The sequence below is a fragment of the Metopolophium dirhodum genome, chromosome 7, assembly GCF_019925205.1.
Source record: "Metopolophium dirhodum isolate CAU chromosome 7, ASM1992520v1, whole genome shotgun sequence".
In the NCBI taxonomy this organism is placed as follows: domain Eukaryota; kingdom Metazoa; phylum Arthropoda; class Insecta; order Hemiptera; family Aphididae; genus Metopolophium; species Metopolophium dirhodum.
In genome coordinates, this window is record NC_083566.1 from 36924936 (window position 1) to 36949199 (window position 24264).

Below are 24264 nucleotides of genomic sequence, written 5' to 3' on the forward strand. Positions count from 1 at the left end.
CAACGACAACTGCACCTTCGAACCCGCCGTAAATTCCAAACAACCACCTGCCCAACGATAGTAACATGATCGTACTCACGACATACTCGTATTCCCGTATAGGTACCCACATTAGATAATGTAAGCTGACAAGCTGTACTATTATTAATATTTAGAATTCAGAATTTGAGAAAATTCCGATAATTTGTTATACCTAAATACAGTACAATTAATATGCAGGTACTAGAAATTTTAGTTTTCTCATAATAAATTAAATCATCCATTAATTTCGGGCGAGGGGGGGTTATTCCCCCCCCCCCCGTCAGTACGCCACTGGTAACATCATATGATTTTTATGTTTTATCGCGTGGCGATGACGTATGGGTTGATTCGACTGGTTATTCTTGAAGATTTAATACGGTTAGCGACGTAGTATGTCGTACATGACGTATATAGTGTATCGTGTATAATGTTATAATACACACCCGTGTCCCGAGGTATACAACAGTCGAAAAATCCGTCGCGGCGAACGTGACCAGCGTCCAGATGGACGTTTCGACCCGTTCACACTTCTCGAAACACCTCTGTAATCAGAGTTTCCTTGTGAAACCCGACGCGACGCATCGGTCTTTTTCTCGCTGCCGCCGTCTCGTTTTTTAAAAAGCGGACTAATTAAGTACAATATACAGAATGGACGTAATATTTTCTCGGAGCGGCGCGGACGACCATTGTTCGGTCGCGGGTCACGATTCGCCCATAAACGACCGTTCTTAAAAAGCCGCGTCTGTACACACGCAGCCCCCCCCCCCCCCGAAGCGTAAATTCCGCCGCGTTACCGTACGCGTGAGTGCATTTTTTTTTCTTTCGGATTACCAGTTCGAAACGTAGTTCCGCGGAGACGTTTACCGATGATGATAATAATAATAATAGTACTGAACGATGCGTGCAGCGGTGTATGATATTATATGGGTAGGTTACACGCCTGGTTAGGTATACCTCGGTACACGGACGGTATACCGGAGCAGCTATGTTTGTCGAATATATATCATTGCGCGTATTACAATGGTATAATGATATTATATCGGTGTTGTTGTGTTCAGGCGGTTTGCCGATTTCTCGGCGACATTTTTTCCTCCATCCTCTTCCGCCGACGCGACACACGCCACGCGCACTCGGTCGTTTATTTATACAATATTATAACAATATGCACAATGATGTAACGCACGTTTCCCGCCGAACACGTCCCCCCCCCCCGTCTTATCACGGCCGGAGTAAAGCTCGCGAGCCACAGTCGCGCGCGCGTTACGACCGTCGGTCTCCGATGCTGCACGCAGAGCGGCCGCGGTTGGCCACGCCTCGAACCAGCCACTGCCAATAAATCTGATGGCTTTCTTCCCCGTCGCCGCGGCCGCGTGTTTCTCTTATTTCTTTTATGGCAGTTCCCATTGTGCTGCCGAGCATTCAATGCCGTTCCATAATATAATAATGTTCTCGATAAAGTTTAATAGATCGTAAAAGCGGCGACTTTGGCATTAGCGAATCTGTCGCCCGGCCAAAAAAAAAAAAAAGAGTTTTGACGACATAATAATATATAATACCGATGGCGCTATTTTTTTTCCGACCACATAATATAATAATATATAAATAAATATAGACTGGGCGAAGTATCGTACCGGATTGCTCTGCGCGGCGTCTGTACGATTTCGTCGGGCAGCCGACCTGAATAGTAATAATAATAATATTAACAACAACAATACAGGAACGATGGCTGCGGGAAAACAATAGCGAAATGAAGCCGATCTGGTTTTCATTGTTTGATTTTTATACTGCAGCCGAGCGACGTGGAGGGGCGGTTGCCGTGAAGAGGGGAAGAGGTGGCAGAAGCGGCAGCACGCACTACCACCGGCGGTCGTCGTCGGACCGGCCCGTTACACTCGGTGTAGCACCGCGACTACACCGCGCGTCAGTATAATATTATAATATTGCACCGAAAACACCCAGCCGCGACACGGGATTTCCATATTGTCAAAGCCACCGACGACGACGAAACGCGTCGTGACCACCGTATCCCGCTACGGACTTTAAAACGGGTCGCGGGGGATCGGGCGATACGCGATTTTTCGCGCGCATGCGTGGCCCCGCACCGCACCGGTGTAGAACAGACGCACTCATTTCGACCTGCCGCCGCTGCTGTTCTAAGTCTTGCACGAAACTCTATGGTATAATATTATAATATAGTAGTGGTGGTGGTGGTATAGTAACACGCGGCACTGACTGCCGCTGCGGAACAATTTCGTTTTGTTCTTTTCGAAACACGCCGAGGACGGAGAAACGAACCGTGGCCGGATCTCCGGTCGTTTGAACACGGTGGCATCGTCATCGCCGCCATCGGGTTTCCAACACGGCCAGGGTCACCGGCGTGACCTTGCTACGCGCGCAGCTCAACTCCCACGCGCTCTTTCACGTCGTTTTGTTTCTCTCATTATATTATAATATTGTCTATAATGATATATATATATATATGTGTGTGTACACACTGCACTGTTTGTATATCGCGTGGCTCGTATAACTTTGTTTTAATATTATAATATGCATTTGTAAAATCATATAATATTATATTGTATTTCCTCGACCGCGCCATCAACACCGTCACAGTTTTTCCCTTCTCGATCGAAAAACGCGACTAATGACTTTTCCAAGCGACGGGTTTATATATATTTTTTTACCTCCTATTATTCTTCTTCACACCGTCGAGTCGTGTCGCGTTTCCCGGCCGGTGGCGGCGAATTTGTCACCGTTCGAGTGGAAACAACGATTCCACGGGAGATAGCCGCGGCGGGTCGTCGGCGTCGCCGCTTCGTCGATTGCGAATGTCGAACGGAGAGAGTTGATCGCAAAACGCATGTACGCGTATGGTACGTCCACCGACCGCTCGACGAGGCAACGACCTTCGACGACGACGGGTATGCTCCGCGCATGTTGTCGTCGGGTTTTGGGTTACCGCACCGACCGCGGTCATGGGCGCTGTATAACGCGTTGAGTATTCATCGTGGCGTTCAGCCGGATGTTGTTGAGTCAGTCTATCGCGGAGTTGGGGGCTCCTAACGTTTTCTCGAGCAATTTCTGCACTTCTATGTCTTCTGCGACATAGCTCATAAGTACCGTTGGGGCAATTTTTTCTTTCAATCTTTCCGTAAGGTTTAATTGGTTCAACGACACACTGGCGCGAGCACACGCCACTCGAAACAATGGTCCGTTTAACTTTAACGGCGTACACACGGCTCAAGACGCGTATCTGTCTCCGCCTCTCCCTGTCTCTCACTCTGTAAGTTATATGTATGTATTTTTTATTTCCTCTCTCACTTGGATCGTGATGGTCTACACGCACACACATACAACACCTTCACATCCTTCTGGCCCCACCACGGTAATGATTACGACTACGACTGCGACTACAGCGACGACTGCAACGACGACGACGACGACGACATAGTCCGACAACACAAAGCCCGTCACGCGTGACCCGCGCGCACTTGGGCCCAGATAGCTGCTCTTTGTCTCTCCGATCGGTTACAAATATAATACGTCTGCGACGATGGTTCGTATAGGCACACATAATACACCGTGTACACGGGGAGCGACCGAGCTGAGGTCGGACAACGACGGTAATAATAATAATAATAATAATAATATTATCGTCATCGGATGGCGATAGTAATTTTTCGTAAACTGCAGCTTTCTGCTCCAAACGCAATAATATTTTGTACGCGTGTATAGGTGGGGTGGAACTGTTAATGTACACGTATGTGTATTATATTGGAGACGGGACATGACCGGAAAATACACACTCGCACACAGTGTACCTCCATACACCGATCTTGCGTGCAGCATAGATCATCGTCGTATGACGTATTTTATATCGTATTGCGTATTATGACCGTCGGAAACGAGCGCATACGATATAACATCCGTGTAGGGTATCTACAGTAAGTGTGGCTCGCTTTCAGAGGAATACGACTATATATCATTATATTTTATCATATCGACCGAATGAATAAAAAATATTGTTCGAGTCGCATTGTTCGCGGTGAAAAACTCGCGGTCTTTTCATGTATAGGTATAGATAATAACATGTGTGCGTATACTATATATACCTATTATACCTATATTATTATCATGTAGGTACCGTGTGCTCGTCATTGTACCTATATTATAGTCGTCTCCAAAAGTCACATGGTTCATTATTCATTGGCGAGTTTGTATAGCTGTGCCGTAATAATATAATATATAGTGGGTGGACAGCGCGGGCGTGCATAGTGTTTTAGGATAATATGGTATTTTTATTATTTTTTTTTATACACACATTTATATTTACCAGTGGTTCTCAGTGGCACAATAGCGTCTATTCACATACATATATAGGAGCGTTTGACCCCGGCAATGGTAATTATTAATTGCTCGTTATGCGCCACATTTGAATATGAATGCGCCGTGTAAACGGAGAGCTCGTGACCGTGTACAATGCAAAGAGAGAAATGTGGAGCGATGTACATGAGGAGTATCATACAGTTACTGTACATATTATAATATGTTTGTATAAAAGAAATTTTTTGGAGGCCATTATGTGTACGCTTATAGACCATTTGTGTATAACGTGTATGAGTATATAATATGTATGTATCAGGCAAACTGTTTTTTAATAGATAAAGTCATCTCGTCGTAATATTCTTTAGCTGCCTCTGCGCCCCCCCACTTTACCCCTAGCATACGAAACCAACATAAACGTCTTACTGACGGTAGTATTAAGCTAACTGTATACGTCCATGGTTTGGGGTGTAGTATGTTTTTATATAATTACTGTAGTCGTAGTAAACGAAAGGTATTTGCACCGTAAATCTCCATAAAAGTAACATTAAATGCATGTATTGTATTATTAGTATCTCTACATTATAGGGACAATATCGCTTCATCAAACCTAACCTAAATTCATATTTTGTAATAATAATATTGTCTATTATGAAGATTAAAATAAATAAATGCCATATATTATGTATGGAAAGAAATGAATTCATTTTTATTTTATCTATTTAAAAATCACTTAGGTACTAAAAACGTTTTTATATTATATTTACATATAATATTATGTTTAGTACGCATTAACTCATCATGAGTATTTATATGCGTATTAGGCACTTCAAAACCTATTTCAAGTTTACAACTGCTATATTTTAGGTTTATTTAAAAACAAACAAACTTGGAAAACATTTTTCAAATTTATATTTTTTTTTAAATCCAAATATACGTAATTCAATGAGACAGTATTAGTATAGATAAAAACAAAATTTTGTTTTTCATTTTATTAGCTAATAGTTATATTATCATAAAAGTTAAAAAATATTCTCATAATAGTTGATACGCGCATAACTTGTACAACTTTTAAGTTATTGTATCGCATAAAAACAAATATAGAAATTACTAAATTGCGTGTCATGATTGACTGGTAAAACTGGTTCTGTAACGCTTACATGGACACTATAATAGGGATTCAGTATTATCAACGTCAGTATTCTTACATACGATACTAGGCCTAAACAAATATTGGAATCGAATTCGATCAAATTTCCTATCGGCTTACATACATCTGAGTAGCTAATTTTTATTATACATTTGACTATAGATATATTTTAGAGATTTATGAATTACAATGGACTGTTGTACATTGGTTTGATAGATTTGTTCGGTATCGAGTACAATAAAATAGCATAAATTTATTATTTCGTAAAGGTAAGTACTTACGTCACACAACCGCTTGTCCATATCCGTATCGAGGAGTTTGAATAGTGATCGAAAATAGTGTGTTTGAAATTTCCATCATCGATGACGATACGAATGTAATTTTAATCTGAAAAAAAAACCTTCGCTTAATGTGTGTACCGTCAACGGAAGCAGCAGAAACACGTCGTAACTATTGTGCATAAAATCTGACAGGTTTTGAAACTGGATATGATGTTATAAAGCTTATTATATATATACATATATATATGTGTATGTGTGTGTGCGTCTGTGTGTCTGTATATATGTACATTTACGATTTATCCCGTAAAAGAGGAACCCACACACACTAACATGCCACAAACATTGTGTTTTTGAACCCTTTTGAATTCCTCCGCCCACTGGTGCAGTTTCATAACATTTTATGATGCCTCGTAATTCTTTTTTAGATTATAATGAAGGGACAATAATTATACACACGGACAAGTGAACATGCACATTTCGAATATCATTGCGCATACATATTACATACCTACCTACTGCAAACGTTTCGAATATTATAATAATATTATAAAATATACAATTGAACTATTTAAATATTAAACTAAAAAAATTATATTTTAGTGTGCACCGTGATAATTACCCATGAATATTACTAAAAGAAAAAATTTGTTTTTTTACGGAGGTGAGAAATATTAGATGTAGGCACACATAATATAATCGATTTCCAATTATTATACAGTGTAACTTATAGTGAGTGACTTACGTATGTTATGAAAAAAATCGTTACAAACAAATAATTATCCGGTTTAATTATTAAAAATGCCCCAAGTGCGGTGTAACACCCGTGGTACATGCAAACTCGTGTGCGCGCATACAACACACACACACACACACACACACACACACACACACACACACACACACACACACACACACACACACACACACACACACACACACACATACATAATGTTATATTATAATAGTCTTTTAAGTCGTTTAATATTTTTTTTTTCCAACCACGCAGACACGACGCGCCGCGAAATTATTGCCGTCGATTATCGGCGAGTGGGCTATTCGTGGCGTTATGATGGATTACGTGAATAGACGTCGGTCGTTTGTCGTATAGACGGGAAGAAGAAAAAAAAATATGTTATTTATTCACGAGACACACACGCGCGCGAGCGCACTCACGAATATAACGTATAGATCTTCATCTGCGTATATAATATTATAATAATCGTACGGAGGAATAATAATATAACAATACGAACTCGAGACGAACGTCGTCATCATCAACGCCACAGCCAGACGTACCTACCGCTCGTGTAACATTATTACCGTACGCGCTTAAATTATATTTTGAAAAACCCAAACGGCAGACCTCAATCGATCGTCGCATATTAACATTATAATAACGTCTCGAAATGAATACCGTCGATAGCCTGCCAGAGGTCAATAATAATAATTATTATAATATAGTATATTATACAGGTACCCGTACGAATAATTCGACGACGACGACGACGGTAATAATAACATTTAACACGATACACCTCGGCGTACATAAAAATAATAATAATGAAAAATGTATTATAATATGCGACGAGAATATTTTCTATATTACAACAAGTCGGACGTTTCGTCTGATTATAATAGTGCATGGGACAACCGTTCGATTATGGCCGTATTATACACGTCGCAATAGGGATGGGGTACGTCATGTAAAAACGAGACCGCCGACAAAGAGTGAACGCAGCTGACATTTGGCATTGACTTCGCCGGCCGCCGTTATAAGAACGGACTCGAAGTCGGCGGAATTGCGGTCGGTTCGAGTGGCTCGTCCTGCGTTCGTGTCGTGTCTCGGCTTAAAGACCACAACCGCTACAAGTGAACATGGTCAGGATACCCGGTTGGTCTTTGATTATTATCGTACGGGTACCGATTGTCTTTTTCACGTCGACAACTCACGCAAATTAATAAAACAAAGTCAACAATACCACCACTACAATACTGCTACAACTACATATACTATTGCTTCTACCGGGAAGACTACCACCGCTAATAGAAATGAGAACAACTCACCTGCAAAGACGTGTATATTATACTATAGATCCGAATAGTACACTATTCCACATTTCAACATTAAACGCGTCTGCACGGTGCATCGAGTACGTCATGATATTATATGAGTGTCAATAACTAAAAACAATACAATATGACATATTATAGTACAAGTAAAAATAAGATATAATTTATATTTCAATAACAGAAAAATGCAAATGTAACAATATTTTTTAAAAATATCAGTTGACAAATAATATTGAGTATTTTAACGCAACACTGTCATAGTTATTATAAATTTAATATTGCTAATAGTATGCAAGTATATTGCGTATATAAAATATACATATACTGATAATTACATTTGAATCATGGATCAATAAAAGTCATCGTAAAAGTATACAGACTCTTTAGCATCTGGATTCTCAAACAGTTTATTTTGTCAATAACTTGTATGAAAAAATTAAGTTTATTGAACTAAGTCGGGTCATAAATTTATCTGAAAGAGCCCAACAAAAATACAGTTTTATTTTTAACTTCAAAAGTATATTATTTGTACACGTGTGTCGTAAGGAATATTTGAAATTTGAATTCTATATATAATTGTTTTTGAAGTAAAGTCAGTTTGTCAAAAATTTAAGACATCTTAAATTGTTCATATATCAAATGAAATAACAAATGTTTTCAACCTTACTAACCTAATCCAAACACAATAGTCATAATGTTTAGTCAATACAGTGAAATACTCGTAACAATTAGCAAGAGTACAATATTAAAATTAAGCTCAAATATGTTTAGCGAAAAGAATTATTTAATCCAAATCTAATATTATATCTGATGTAGATAGTCAAAAATAGTTTATCAACCATAAAATAAGCCGGAAGACGATTTTCGGTTGGTCTAGCCCAAAATTTGAAATTATATAGGTACTACGTATGATGATTATTGCCAAAAACTCACTATCGACTTTTTTTTTTTTATAGATCAACATTTATTTTTATATAATTTATAAAAATTCACAATGAATTAAGTCTTTCCCTTGTCCAATAGTTGATATTTTTATTATATAAATGCATAATAATAATATGTGAATATTATATAGACATGTCAGGCGCCACGTTAATGACACATGACCATATTAAGTATTTTTTTTCACATCATCTTCGTTTCAATGATCATCCATTGTCAAGTGGTTTCTAGCGATAATTACCGTTTGAGTCACACGGCCGTGTTCATCGAGCCGGCTGGGAGAGATGGCGTCATATAGACGATAAATATTATACCAAGTCCGATGGTTGCGTCGCGGCTGTCCATTCGCATGCGATATTCAACCGCTCACGGGTAACACGAGAATCGAAAACCAAGTACATGCCAATCTCGGTGATGTTTAAATAATATACAAGTAATGATCTAATGAAACCTAATGAATCCACGGTATCGGGTTACCGGCGATTCGAGTGTAACTCGAATGGAAATAAAGGAGGAGAAAAAAAATCAATCTGCATCGACAGAGCATGCAGGTACGAAAACGCACACGGCACACACGTATATTCGCAGTGTACCATCGTTGGCTATAGCTAGTCCATCACCGCCGTCTTATATATATATATATATATACACACCGTGCTAACAAGTCGGTGGTTAGTGCACACGACGAGAGAGACACTATAGAATCTAACAGACACTTTGTACGTTCATAAATATTGCACACGGAAAACGATTGCTCTTCGCGAGTCCTCGTAAATAAAACCAGTTCGGGATCCTTTGTGACGGCTAACCATAAAAAAAAAAAAATAATAATAATAATAATAATAAATAACATCGACCGTGAGCAATAAAGAGGAAAAAACAGTAACGATTTTCTCTTGATCTCCGATAGACGACGACGCTGCTGAAAGCTATGCACCGACAACGTTTTAATTGTAATAATGGGTACACGGTGCGATAAAGACTTTTTATTGCATTAAAAACATGTCGAGTAGCCGAACAAAAACCCGAGGTGAAGTACTGAAGTGTTTGAACAATTATAATGAGTAACAATAAAGATTAGAAATGAGCGAGTAAAATATAACGTCATTGCATGTATATACTGTATACAAATACCAACATTATGTTTTTGAAAAATGGTTTTCATATTGCACAGCTGTTAAAAACGCAGTTTATACTTTAAATTTTTGGAAATTCGTTTCAACGCGATGTATAATATTCAGAAGTGTATAGTTAAATTCGTGTCGTAAAATAAATTTGCAGACTATATAAATAATATAAAGAATTATGTTAGGTATATTCGTCGGAAATCGCCAACGAGTTAGTTGTTTACAATTGATAAAAATCGTACATATATTTGAATTCATATCCATGACGTAAACTCATTTCAAATTCCTCGTGGTAAAATTTGATATTAGAAAATAATACACTACCATCGTTGTACGGCCGCATAGTATAATATTATGTATTTTAAGAGATCAGACGTCATCGTACGTTTTTGTTTTGATGTTTATTATAATGAGGACGCAGACAAACGATGGTGAGGTCATTTCAATAGAAACCATCCGAAGAAAAACCATCAGCCTCGACGAATCGGCATATTATATTATACTCAACGCTAGCCATTAAATTACGGAGAATTGATTTCGATCCCCTTTGCATCTATATATCGATGCTCATATATACATATTATATATATATTTTTTGAATAATTCAACGTTTTATAATTTATTTGTGCAGATGAAGGGGTGTTGGTGAGAGCATATAAGGGTCATCTCGTTGGTTAGTTCCCACAGGACCCTTGCTTCACACTATTTGTCACCGATTGGCGGTTAGAAAATAAAATAATAATACAAATGTCGCGAGAGAAGAGGAACGGAGAGAAATTGCATAAAAGAAAAAATATATATGTTAAGGTATATATGACGTATTTTATTTATAAACACGACCGTGCCGCTGGACCGGAGAACTTCGGGCTCGCATCGTTGGCTTGAGTTTAAAAATAAATTTTAACCGTAATATTAAATATCAGCGGTTCAGGAATATTGCGGGACGGCTGTAAATTATAAATAATCATTTCCTCTAGTATATTTTCCTTGGCTAGGTGTATCGGAAAATATCGGCTGTGTCCGCGCACCGGGACGGTGAGCAATTTTAAATTTAGCCTTTAAGTGTTAAGTGATCACCTTGTTCAGTGTTTTATGGATTAGATTACCATAAAGAAAACATTTTATCGATACCCAACTCGAGTTCAATAAACGTGATTAATCGCTCGAGGTTCAAAAGCCGAACGTTTTAATACCTAACATTTTTTTACAATGACCATTATTATAGTATTGAACCTCGTACTGTATAAAGTGATGAGTAGACCCTAATTTTGTTTCGCTAAAAGCAGTTTTAATTTAAAATCAAATTTTAGTTTGAATGCTAATAGGTGTATAGAAAAAATATTCTAAAATTGTTGAAATAAAACAGAATATATTGAAAAACAGACATCCTTTTCTGAATGTATGTATCAAAGTAATAATAAAATAAATACATTTTTACCAACATAGGGTTAAAGCTGTTTATAAAACCAACTGGATGAAATATTGTTTGTTAAGTATAGTTTTACTAATTTGAAAAAAGTTAAGTAATAAACTTTCTTTATGCCCTAATAAAAAGTATTAATAACTACACTTGGTAAAAAAATAGATTTATAACTGTAAAATTTAAAAAAAAATGAATTCATTGAAGTTTTTTATATGGATAAGAACAATGAAATAAAAAAAAAAACATTTCTATTCGTATTTGAACATTCATTAGAAATGGATTTGTAGAGAAAATTAAACGATAAAACTTTTTAGTCACTGCTCAAAATTCGTAATACATAAATTTATCAAAGGAGAACTTTTGAAATGAATTCCTATATTTTTTCCTTCATTACATGGTGTTATGTTGTGTCCGTAACAAGATTGCTTATGTACATGTACGTTTTGGTATGCTACGTGTTCAATTGAAAATGCTGGATGATTATAAAAGGTCGTGAAATTGTTGAAACAAAAGCGATGGTAAAAAATGATAGGGTAAGGAAAACGAATTTACTAGCGCTAAAAGGTCGAATGACGTTGCTAAAAGCTTTTACGAAAGATGTATACACAAACCAAATTACATTTTCTTCTGGCCTGTTTACTCCCTCAAAATGCAACCATCGGCAAAATGGTTATGGTTTAATTTACAGTACTTGAATAATGTCAGTACGCATTATAATTTAAAAATCTTGGAACCACTGGTTTAAAATGTACTGTCAGCAAGCGTACCTATACTCACAGCCTAAACACAAACTAGAGTATTTTAATTTTGTACAAAAAATAGTGCTTCCGCGAATTTATAAACTGAAACGCGATTGTAACTGGCTGTACATGCATGTAAATTATCAATAGTATTCTATCCACGATTCGGACCTTTCAGCGATATATCGTATGCATATCCAGTAGCTACCGAATCGGTCCCTTCTCTCTTTTGAGAATTTATTCAAATTGCTTGTCGTATATCAAGGGTTCACATCGACGTTTTATCGTAATGGTCTAAAGGGAAACGTCAAAAATAACTTTAGCTTTTATTTGAATTCAACGTGATTTATGATAGATAGTCTTGAAAACATACGCGAACAAATATATTTTCCACTAGAATGGAAACATTGATTATTATGAATCATATACAGACAGTACAAGTTTAAAGAGCCTATTACAAGGGTACTATTTTTTCATAATAATATTATTTTATTTTATGGTATTTTATTTGTACAATGCTCAAAGTATATAAGATAAATAATTTCATCAATATTTTTAAATGTTCACAATATACTGTTATAAATCAATATTTTTTTCACTATAAGTATAATTTATAAATCCGACGTTTTGAACGTTGTAATTCATACGAATAAGAATTAAAATGCTAACATTTTTTTTTTTTGTTAAATTAGGTAATGATGTTAACAAATTCATCCAGATAAATACATTTTATATAAAACGCATGCTATCTAATAGAGTGTCGAAATATTTGAATAATTAGTGGTCACTCGTCAACATAACTATAGTCCCACGCCTTAGCATGAGCCCACATATACACATTAATATGATATACCTATATACCCAGCTATACATTAACTGTATAATAAAATACAAAATTAATATTTTATTTAAATAAATGCCTAAATAACATAGAACAAATGATAACCATCAACACATAATTATTGTAGTATCTGATAATAACTATTCTTCAGACATTAAAAGTTAATTTTATATTCCAGCCGATCCACGAGATAAAGCTAAATAATCTCGTAAAAACAATTTATCATCTACAATCGGTATAATATATTATTGAGACTTTTTAAGAATCACCCACCCTCATTCACTATAATAGCATATAAAATAAAACAAGTCAAAACCTTCAAAATATTAGTATAGGTATACTCTGTAATTGAATAATCTCCATACTCCAATCTTTTTGTCATCAATGGTTATTGAATTGATAAATCAAAAATGTCATTTCACAATAAAATAAAATATTATAAGAATAAACGAAGAATAAAAAACAATGAATAGTTAATTTATATTTTAACAACGAGACTTATGACATACCGTTTAAAGAATAAAATTTGAATACCTAAAACGAATGAACTATAATTTTATTTCAGATAGGTGATAAATGTATATCGCCCGAACGCTTGGAATGTAAGGAAGATAATAATTTTAACAGGCCGGGGGGTCCAGGTTATAATAATAATTAGTAATAAGCGATGTCCGTGACCCCTTCTAACTTCCAGTAGAACAAATTAAAACATAGTATGTGATGTGCCATTAGTGTGTAGCACATAGGTTCTATTGTTTTTATGACTTAACGACCCAACGTAGAATGGTGGGGAATGCCTTTGCCCGTTAGGAAGACATTAATCCTATGCGTCACAGAGCCAAAAGTAAACAAAAAATAATATTTGGTAAAATATAAGCCGTATTCAAGAAACGGTATAAATTTTGAATATTTTAAAGTAAGCGCTTTAGTGGAAAAAAAAATGATGAGTGTAAATGATCGTAAACGTGTACGCATTACGCACACATAAACCCAGTACACTACTCCACCCACACACATGTGAGATGATCAATGTAAATGTTTAAAAAAATGTATTCATGAATAATGGTCATGTAAACTTTAAACGAGTAATGAAAAATACATTTACATGGGTATTGATAGTTCAACGGAAGCGTTTGTTGATACTAAATAAACAATACAAAAAAGAACAGTGCGAAAATAATAATTACAAATTGTTTTAGTGATGAAAAAAAAATAGTGTTTGATATTTTTTTCTATAGGTTCAGAAATGTAAATATTTGAACGGGACTGGCTATTATGCAGCGTGGACAATGTTGGGTCATTATATATACATAAACATATCCTAAAAATGTGTAATTTAGTATTTGATAATAAGAATATGTAACTTCTATAAACATGTACACACAAATTTGTTTGAATGCCATTTGAATTAAGTTCTCTATATTTGTATCTCAATGGCCTATGTCGCCGAGGGTATTTTTATTAATAAAAAATAAGAATATGTAATATTATTATATGAATCCATAAAAAACGATTCGTAAGGTAAATAATAAGGTTAAACTTATTTCTTATAACATTTTAGTACCTACCTACTAAAAAACCGATGTACGAATTTTATTCAAGTATGTTACATATATTTTACTATTATATACATTTATTTAAGACATATTATATTATTTAATATCTTAAAATAATAGATTTTTTTTTTAATAACCCTTGTGGCTCATTTCTTTTTCCATTTACGATGTGCTCAAGTAAAAAAAAATCAATATTGTACAATAAGTAATAAGTAATAACCAGTGCTATAAAAATAAACCATGCATGCATGTTTTTAATTTTCAGGGACGTAGTTTCAAAAAAAAAAAAAAACAATCTATATGTATGTATACCATACATATGTGCACACATATCCTCCCTAAAAATGCTTATTCGGTCGAAACCCTTCTAAATCGGACAGCTGCCATGGGAAAATCTCTCCCCATCGCGTGTTATTAAAAAGTAGTATAGTACGTCATATTTTGTATTATATTATTATTTCATTGTATATACACACATTTTTATTTTTTATGTTCACAATATATGAAAACACAATTTCGATATGAAATAGAGATAAAAACAATGTGCATGTTATTTTTAATATACATACAGCATTTTTTTTAAACAAATGTTCCCTAATGCATTTAATAACGAACAATAGCTGTTAATGAATTAGACGTAATTAGTAAAAGAAAAATTAAGAATGTACTGTAACGGAAGCGTCCTCATTAATCGAGTTTCATAAATTTTATAGCAAATCGAGAACCAGTGGATAATATTTAATAAGAATATAAAAATATTATATGTTATAAATCAACGATTTTCAATTTTTTTAATTTATCACTCGAGCTATAAAAAAATATTATGCTAAAATAGTAAATAGGGTACCCTTGAATTTTATGAAAGTTATAATGGAATGATCAGGGAAAACGAGAGTAAAAAGTTTATTTAAGTGATTAAAGTAAGCTAATATATAATTTTAACTACATTTATTTTGTAATAAAAATACAAAATCGTCATCGAAATATAGTTAGTTACGCGACATAACTAAACATATAATTAAATACTGCTGTTAGTTGAAAAAGTAGTTAAATAATATGTTTTCATTCAATCTAATAAATAAAAATGAGATGAGTAAAAATATAGGGGAACTATATATTTTTTAGTGTACTGCATTACATTTAAAACTAGTTTTTAATATAGTATATAGTTAAACTAAAAATGTATTAATATTGTTGTTATCAATATAAATTCTGTTTCAATATTTAGGGTTATTACATTAATTATATTACAGGTATAATGAAACACATTTTTCTAAAAGATAATAATTCACAAATGTAATATTCAATTAAAATATATGATAATGCACCTATATTGATGTCTGTCGACTGTCACATGTTTAATTTTTTTTTTGATTAATATACGGGCTCATTTTATTGTCACACATGGTTAAAAACGCATTTGCCACAATCCATCCCTTTTTTTAATGAACAGTATACAGACAACGTATGCACGTAATTAAAAATATAATGATAATAATACAACCACAAAAAATATATAATATATATTGTTCAACATAGGTACCTATAATGTATAATTGCATTAGCCACATTTTTTATAAGGTAGGCACGTACGATTGTTTTTTGAAACATAAAGATTTTAATTACAAATATTTAAAATTGTCATTATCAAGATAATATATTGAAATTAAAAGTTCAATTTAAAATAAGTTGACCAAATAAAAAGTGACAAAATGTAAATGAAATGTGATTATTAGTTTTTTCTGAGGTGAATCGGTCATTATAAATAAGTATATACCTAGTTCATAATCAAAAAACTTGGCTCAAAAACTATTTGGGTTAAAGATATTCCGTGTTGGCGATGTCAAAAAAATTGCAACAATTTGAAATACGTACAACTTTAGTATTTTTAATGTTTTGAATGCAATAATAAATGAGCCATGTGTAACTGTGTTAGTAATAGATTCGCAACTATAGGAAAAATTAAAATTTTTATAATTTACATTTTAAGTCTTAAAATTATTCAATATAATTGCATATTTTATCAATATTGCTATACGAAAAAATATTTGTTATTTTGTAATAACGGAAAACGGTTTATAATGGGTCTTTAATTTTATTCAAATTAATTTACATGATTTGACATATTATTGAATTTTGGTTAACAGTTAACATATATTTTTATCCCCACATAATTTAATTGAAAATTAAAAACATACAATTATTATGTATTATTGGGTATAACAACTAAGAAAAAAATGTATATCTACAAAACAACCTGCGGATCATAAATTTAAAAAAATGTTTTGACTTATCATAAATAATAATATTATCATAGAAAATCTCATGGACGCGTACTCACCAATGTCGTCGGTTGATCGTCGCCGACGATGTATCGGAAGACTGTCTGTAGCCTGGAGATGAGCGCGAGTTGTCGAGTTCTGCGATCGTTCTTAAATGTTTGTTGCGGGGGATGTGATAAAATTAAATTTAAAAAAAAAAATAGCGGAAAAAAATCAAACACAAAATAATATAATATCGTAATCGTGACATCGGCGCGAGAATAACGATGAAATCGGCAGTTTACTCGGGTGTCGGACGATGAGAATAAAAACGTAAAAATTGTAGTTTTATGTTGCGGTGTGAGTAAGTACGGCAAGTATAAGTAAACGGCGGCGGAATTCATAGTAATATTGTCATAACGAAATAAGAACTGAGTGTGGTTTAAATGGTGGTAGTGAAATGAGAGAACTCGGCGCGAGAACGTTTGTTGTTGATTGCAGCAGTCGTACGAATGACGGTCGACGGACCGGCGAGCGTTCGCGTCTGGTCGCGGGTACGGTTCCGCTCGACCGTAGCGCGCGCGGTGCGATACCTGCGCGCGCGCGACCGCGCCGGCGTGCGGGCCGCGGCCGGTTGTCGACAGAGCGCTCCGAGCGGGGCCCGCTCCGACGACGACGACGGCGCCGCCGCCGCGCCACGCGCCCGAGTGCGAGACGCGACGGCAGGGGAGAGCCGACCGGCCGGCTGGCCGGTCGGTCGGTCCCAGTGTGTCGTGCGCGTGGTCGGCTGTCGTCGGTCGCGGTCGGCGTACGACTACTGCCGTCGTCGACGCCGCGTACCGGGCACACATCAATACACACCCGCGGCCACGTGCGACCACACCCTTCGCGCCCGCAACCCTTTTTTAATAATAATATTGTATATTATTATTATTTTCTATCTTATTTTCGTCCCTCCCCGGGGCGATTCAAATAAGCGCGTGAGCACCAATACGCAGGTATACTGAAATGTATCGTATAATATCTGGTACACCTAGGTATATTAAATTATTTACTATCAAAATAGACGAATATTATTATTAATTATACCTACGCCTATCTCATCCGCGAGGCGCGCAACATACTCTCCCGGCGATCCAAACCGTCGTCGGACGCCGCAGTCCATTATATACTGTAGAATATAATATTATTTGTAATGATATATCACTCAATGTTACACGTATAGGTATATTTTTTAATCGAGCACTGTTATCATAGCCCCCACCTGATTATCGCAACGGGTTGACGTCGTTCGCGGGATATCATAAAGGGACTCGTCCATTGTACGGATGTTTGCTTATTATGATATTTGTACATAGCAATGTAGGTACCATTGACGCGACAACGCCCGTCGCGCTTGGGCGAAAGAGCTAGTGAATAATGCTTCAACGCGGGTATGGTATAATATATATCACATGATACGAGTTATTGAAAAACATCGATTGTATGGTTCATGGTGAATTCGAAACATTATATCATTATTTATTATATTTTATAAATTTATTTCTGGATAATCGTTTTTTTTTTTTCGCTAAAATCTGTGTCACGTAAATAATATTATATTAGTGTATTACACTATTATCCGCTTATATTACCAAATAAAGACCTGTCGATTCAGCAGAATTACACTTGACAACTGCTATTATAAATCTAGAAATATTGACCAGTATTGACGAACATTGATTATAGATATTATTATATTATTTAGTTATTATGTAAGTAAATTATACATATATATTGTTATCTACCTATGTGATTTAATTTCTTTGAACCATGCTCAAGGTGTCGTTTATTATCGATAATAACAAAGTACAAAAGAATGTCAAGCAGGTATTATGTTTTTTTACATTTAAAAATCATCTGTTCTACGTATGACTTCAAAACGCCAACACAGTTTGAATAGCTTTGATGAGTTTTTCATTTTACGAATAATTCATTGTATGCGTATACCTTAATTACAATGTTACGTATGTACCGAGCAGTACTTGTATTTGTTTAATGAAGAGAATAATAAGCGTATTGAAAAATATCGAAATGTATTGTAAATTTGTAAATGGGATTGTACTTGTTGATTTTGCATATCCAATTTTTTTTCTCACCGAGAAATTTTACATTATGCACACAATTCGTTGTTTCATTGAGGTAAATACAAAAAAGTTGATTTGATTATAATATGAAAATATTCATGCATTTTATTTTTGAATATAATATGATACATTATATTATTGTTATTTTATAGTTTATTTAAAGCAAACGTAATATCAAGCATAATATAATATACTGATAAATATTCTAGACCATGTAAAAACGTATGATTAAATATAACATAGTAAGCACATTTGCTAACATGTTTTAATTTAAAATTTAAATACATAACATCATTTTTTTTTTATCTTATATAAAAATTAAAAAAAAAAAATATTTATTTATAAATCTATTAGTGTAGGTACATTTTGTTATGTTTGGTGATATTTGACTAACTAAGACTTAGCATAACTAGGTCACATAAATCATTAAGTTTATGCGAATTGTATTGTTTACATAAAATGCCCATTTTATAGTTGTAATTTCCTGGTTATTTCTATACTTTTATATTAATTTGAATTATTCCCCCCTCCCCCACAAAAAAAATAAATATTATTTCAACAATATTTACGAAATATATTATTCAGAGAACTGTAAACCAACACTTACTATAGCTGCCGCCTGCCACTGTCTAAATATTGTGCAACATACACAAAATGCACACATTTCCTTCACTGTTCATTTATTTGTTAAATTTGAGCGTTTCATTAGTTATCAAATGAAAACGGAACACTTGACCTACAATAAATAATCTTTTATTCCAGGTTTTTACAAATTTTAAATTTTTAACCGAGATATATTAAGTTATAATTATTGTTACCACCCAGTGTTTTGATGTTTAATATCGTACTTCAATAAATTGCAACGTTGAAAAATGTGACATAAAATCCTAAAATAATATTTCTCTTTCTATTTTATAATAAGTACCTAATCCAACTGTGTGCGAAGTACGAAACGTGATTTTATTCAGGTATGTCACGAGCGATGTTGAGTTATATATCATATATTTTGGGAGACATAGTAAAAGCCGGCAAGCCACCCTTTGACAAAGAGTTATAAGTAATATACAACTGCAGTGATTTAAAAATGATTACAAAATGCGTAATTATGTAAGATAACATACATTTTCACCATGCCATTTTATTTTCTTCACACATAAAATGTATATTAGTGTGTGTATTTGTGTAGGTATCATATTTATCCAGACAATTTAATAATACCATATAATTTAATACCGATATTTAATACCAAACATCAATGATTGGAAAAACGAGTGAGAATGGTCGTAAATTATTTTTATTTTAGTGAAAGATAATTAACGCAATTTCTTATTTTCATTTAAAATATAACACAGATTTGATTGACCAACTTAATAAGCTTAATCAAAATATACTCAAGTTGAGAATATAAAACTTGGAAGTATACTAAGAATTATGTAAGTAAGCATGATAAATATATGCTTTAACTGTCTTATTGTCTTACTTATTAATTTTTTTTTTTAGTTTCAACAATAATATCGTAATTAGCTCTTTACATTTGTTTCATTATTTTTTTTTTTGTTATTATTATTTTAAAAATAAAATAATACCTTACACAAGCTTAAATGTTTAAATGTGATAAATATCAACATTTTTTCTTTTTAATTGAGAAAATATGGTAATAAACAATACAGTTTAAAAATAGTTTCAATTGATCTTTAACACGATAGAATATAGTTAGAAATGCATTGATGATTTTAATAATATGAAAGCTTATAAATAGAATGCTATCTTTAAAATAATATTATGCATACATATTATTTTATGTTAAAAATATACCTACCTATATTATTTTATTTAGATTATTGATAGAACTGTAACTAAAGTCCATTATAAAATACAATATAATAAATTATTTGAAAACAATTTAATTTGAATATGGGGGGCATACATACCATTAAATATGAATAAATTATGCACTTAAAAATAATAGCTTGTGATTTCGATATTTGTAAAAAAATTATATTCTTAGTGGTACGGGCGGGGGGTATCTCGTTAGGAAATACTCGTTTCTTTCACTACATAGTTATAGACTTATTATAGGCAGCTAATTTTAAGGGTTATTGCACATGACTGAAAATTGACAATTTGGAAAATACACAAAGATACCATAATACATTTGCGTTTATTATTATTACTATAGTTTTTCATTTTTTATATTATTTTGTAATAGGTACTAAGTACTTGGTGTATTATGGTATTATAAAATATTTTATGCAATACTCCGTATAAGATAATTCATTTTTTAATTGATTATTTTTCCGTGGGGCTTCGAATTGCAATAGAATCAATTTTTCCATCAAGATTCACAATATCCATGTTGTGTTCGATGATCTACTACAATATTTTTGATGACCGTCCAAATTTCAATATATTTTGTTTGATGCCTTTCATATTTATCAAATAGGTATGTCTTTTTAGTTGGTTATTTGTAAGTCATTTTATCAAGACCAATAATCCATGGTAAATATTATTTAAATTCAAAAAACACTATTCTTTAAATTATATATAATAATAATTACATAATTATACACACACTATCACGATTAACTTACTATAAATCATCATAAATAAAAAAAAACAACTCATTAACTATTTATTTCATAAGTTATAAAATCAATATGCAAATAAAAAGTTTAGTATATTTATTTAAAATTAATTATCAGTACATAATAACCTAACAATTTTGTTTATCTTTTAATTTATCGTTGTTCTAATTTTTATTCTTCATAAAATATAATAAATCATACACGTATAGTTTCAAAATCTGATTCACCTGTAGAATTAAACTTATGGAATTGAAGTCTCTATAATATTATTATTCATTTTCTCAAGAAATACGATTATCTTATGTTTTTAAAAATATTATAATATACTTAATATTTATAGAATTATAGATTAAGAATATGAGTTTAATCAAAAGCTTATTTTCCATTAATTTTTTTTCTTATTATTATTAGTACAATTATAATAAGTATCCATCTATTATTGGATGTGAGAATGTATTCCATTATTTATTTTAGAAAAACATATAATTTATCGTTATTTTTTTAAGCTTGGATTTATATTAGTCCCCTGGTACAGATTATATACATAATAATATGTCACGCAGAAAATTATTATGGAAAGTTTAAATTTATTAGCTTCTTCAAAAAGTTCCCTAGGTATAATAATTAATTTTCTTGAATGGAACTATTTCGTATAAAAATTATATGTCACTATAAACTAATATTGTTTTCAACCAACACATTTACTTATTCATTTGATTTGATTATATACTATAGGTGTTAGGCGCTTATAATAATATATTGAATTGAGTTACCTTAATGATATCGAATGACTAATTATTATGACACTGTGTGTGTCTACAAGTAAAAAAAAAGTGCTTATATAATTTATATAGTAGACATGCAGTTGTTTGTACACTAGTGGTTTTAATTGATAGTAGGTGTTAACTATGCCTATGTATGTGATTTCCAAGGTCCATCGGGGCAATGATAAAATATCATAATTAATGTAACACAATATTTTATTATATTTCAACTTTTTGAATTTCATTGTCTGTATTATCTAATATGTTCATAATAATATTGTCCACCGGTATTTTTTCAGTACCTACCTAGCTACAATAGGCGAAGACTACATATTGTGTATTATTATAATAAAAATAACATCTTTAGAGAAGAGAATTGCACTTATATAGTATAATATACTTGTAGTACCTAGAATCAAAAAATAGTTACATGTTAACTTTTCCATTGTTATTTGTATGCTTTTTTAACTAGTTATTTTGTTTCGTTTGTTTCAAAATATTTGCTTTCACTTAGTTTGATTCTTCATTTTTTAGGACAGAATTATATTATGTTGTTTTGAATATGGACGTAATGTTAAGAAAATACTTATATCTAACTGGATAGTTGTGTTCTGATATCAGAATTGTTTACATCCTACGATATATTATACGTAAATGGGGAAATATAGGTCGATCGTATGGACACATAATAGGGTTTCACGATTTCACAAGGTTTCCTCTCAAGAGACTCTAGATAGAATGTATCGTAGTGATGAATAAGAAGTACCAATATCAATATCTACTTTAAAATATATACGTGGTTCAAATAACTTTTCGGATTTTGAGAAGGGACCTACGATAGATTTACCTTTTTAGAATTATTTATAGTGTAAGAAATATAAAACTAAAAATATTTAATATGTAGGTACCTATCATAATGTTGTTTAAGATTTTCAACTTACAATCATAATTTCTAGGTTTATTAAAATAAATAATACTTAAACAAGAACATATAGTAGTGATAACAAAGCATCTTGTAATTTAATATATTGTTAATGGCATTAAACTGGTGGAGGTCTTGTGGACCTAATTATTATTTTGTCTTTTTTGTTATTTTTATAAGATGAGATCAAAAAATATACTATTGCCTAGTTGTTGGAAAATATTAAAATCCAAAAAATAACCCTTTTGGCATGTGAAAATTCCGTAGGTACCTGACCTTCCTAGTACCTACTACAATTTTCTAAATTTTCCTGTTTTTTAACAATGTTTCGGTGTTATAACAATATTGATAACCGTGGTTGTAATTAGTCCACATAAATTATTTCAATATTTTCAAATTATAATTTATTTTATTACGTGTATTTCAATTTAACAGAAACATTTAGTGTATATTTGTTTGAGAAAAGTACAGTAAACATTTAGTTGGTAGAATAATGGATATTTCTTTGTTTTAAAATTAAAATAACTACTGAATATTATAAATTACTAAAAAAAACTGTGATAGTATTTATAAAATCTTTTTTTTAACATTTTAACTGTGAACAACATTATACAATTTATATAGAATTATGAATATAAAAACAGCATAGATTTGAGACTTATGTGTTCATTTTCAAAAAGAACGTAATAGTCGTTGAAGTGGGAACGAAAGCTTTTAAAAATTGCCATTTAAAAATGAATTCTTTAGTATTAAATCACTTTATTACTAATCTTAATTAATTTTATTAAATTATTATTCATTTAAAAATGTTGAAAGGAATCAAAAGGTTTTAAAATGGTTTTTTCAGTTATTGAAAATGCGTAAATCTATTTACATATACAAAACAAAATATAAAATATCCAACGAAAATAATCACATTACAAGAATCAATAATTCCCCACGATTAATTCGTACTTTTAACAACTTTGTGATTTATACCTATATGGATATTATAGACATACAATCACTGGTTCATATTTTATCATGATATCGAGGACCGAGGTCTTGTAAACTACAATGAATCGCACATAACCTACCCCCACCTGTTTTATCTATGAATGATTTAAATATTATAACTCTATTTGAGGATCTT

At 32.8% G+C, this 24264-nt stretch overlaps 1 long non-coding RNA gene across 2 annotated transcripts in view; it reads right to left on the reverse strand.

Moving 5' to 3' along the window:
- Nucleotides 1-17284, reverse strand: part of LOC132948931 (uncharacterized) — a 92303-nt gene extending 75019 nt beyond the window's left edge. For both annotated transcript variants that reach the window (XR_009665056.1, XR_009665057.1), the window contains exons 1-3: nt 16816-17284; nt 7840-7956; nt 5776-5881 (exon numbers count right to left, since the gene is read on the reverse strand). This is a non-coding gene — a long non-coding RNA (uncharacterized LOC132948931). The remainder of the gene's footprint in view (nt 1-5775; nt 5882-7839; nt 7957-16815) is intronic.
- Nucleotides 17285-24264: the final 6980 nt, after the last annotated feature.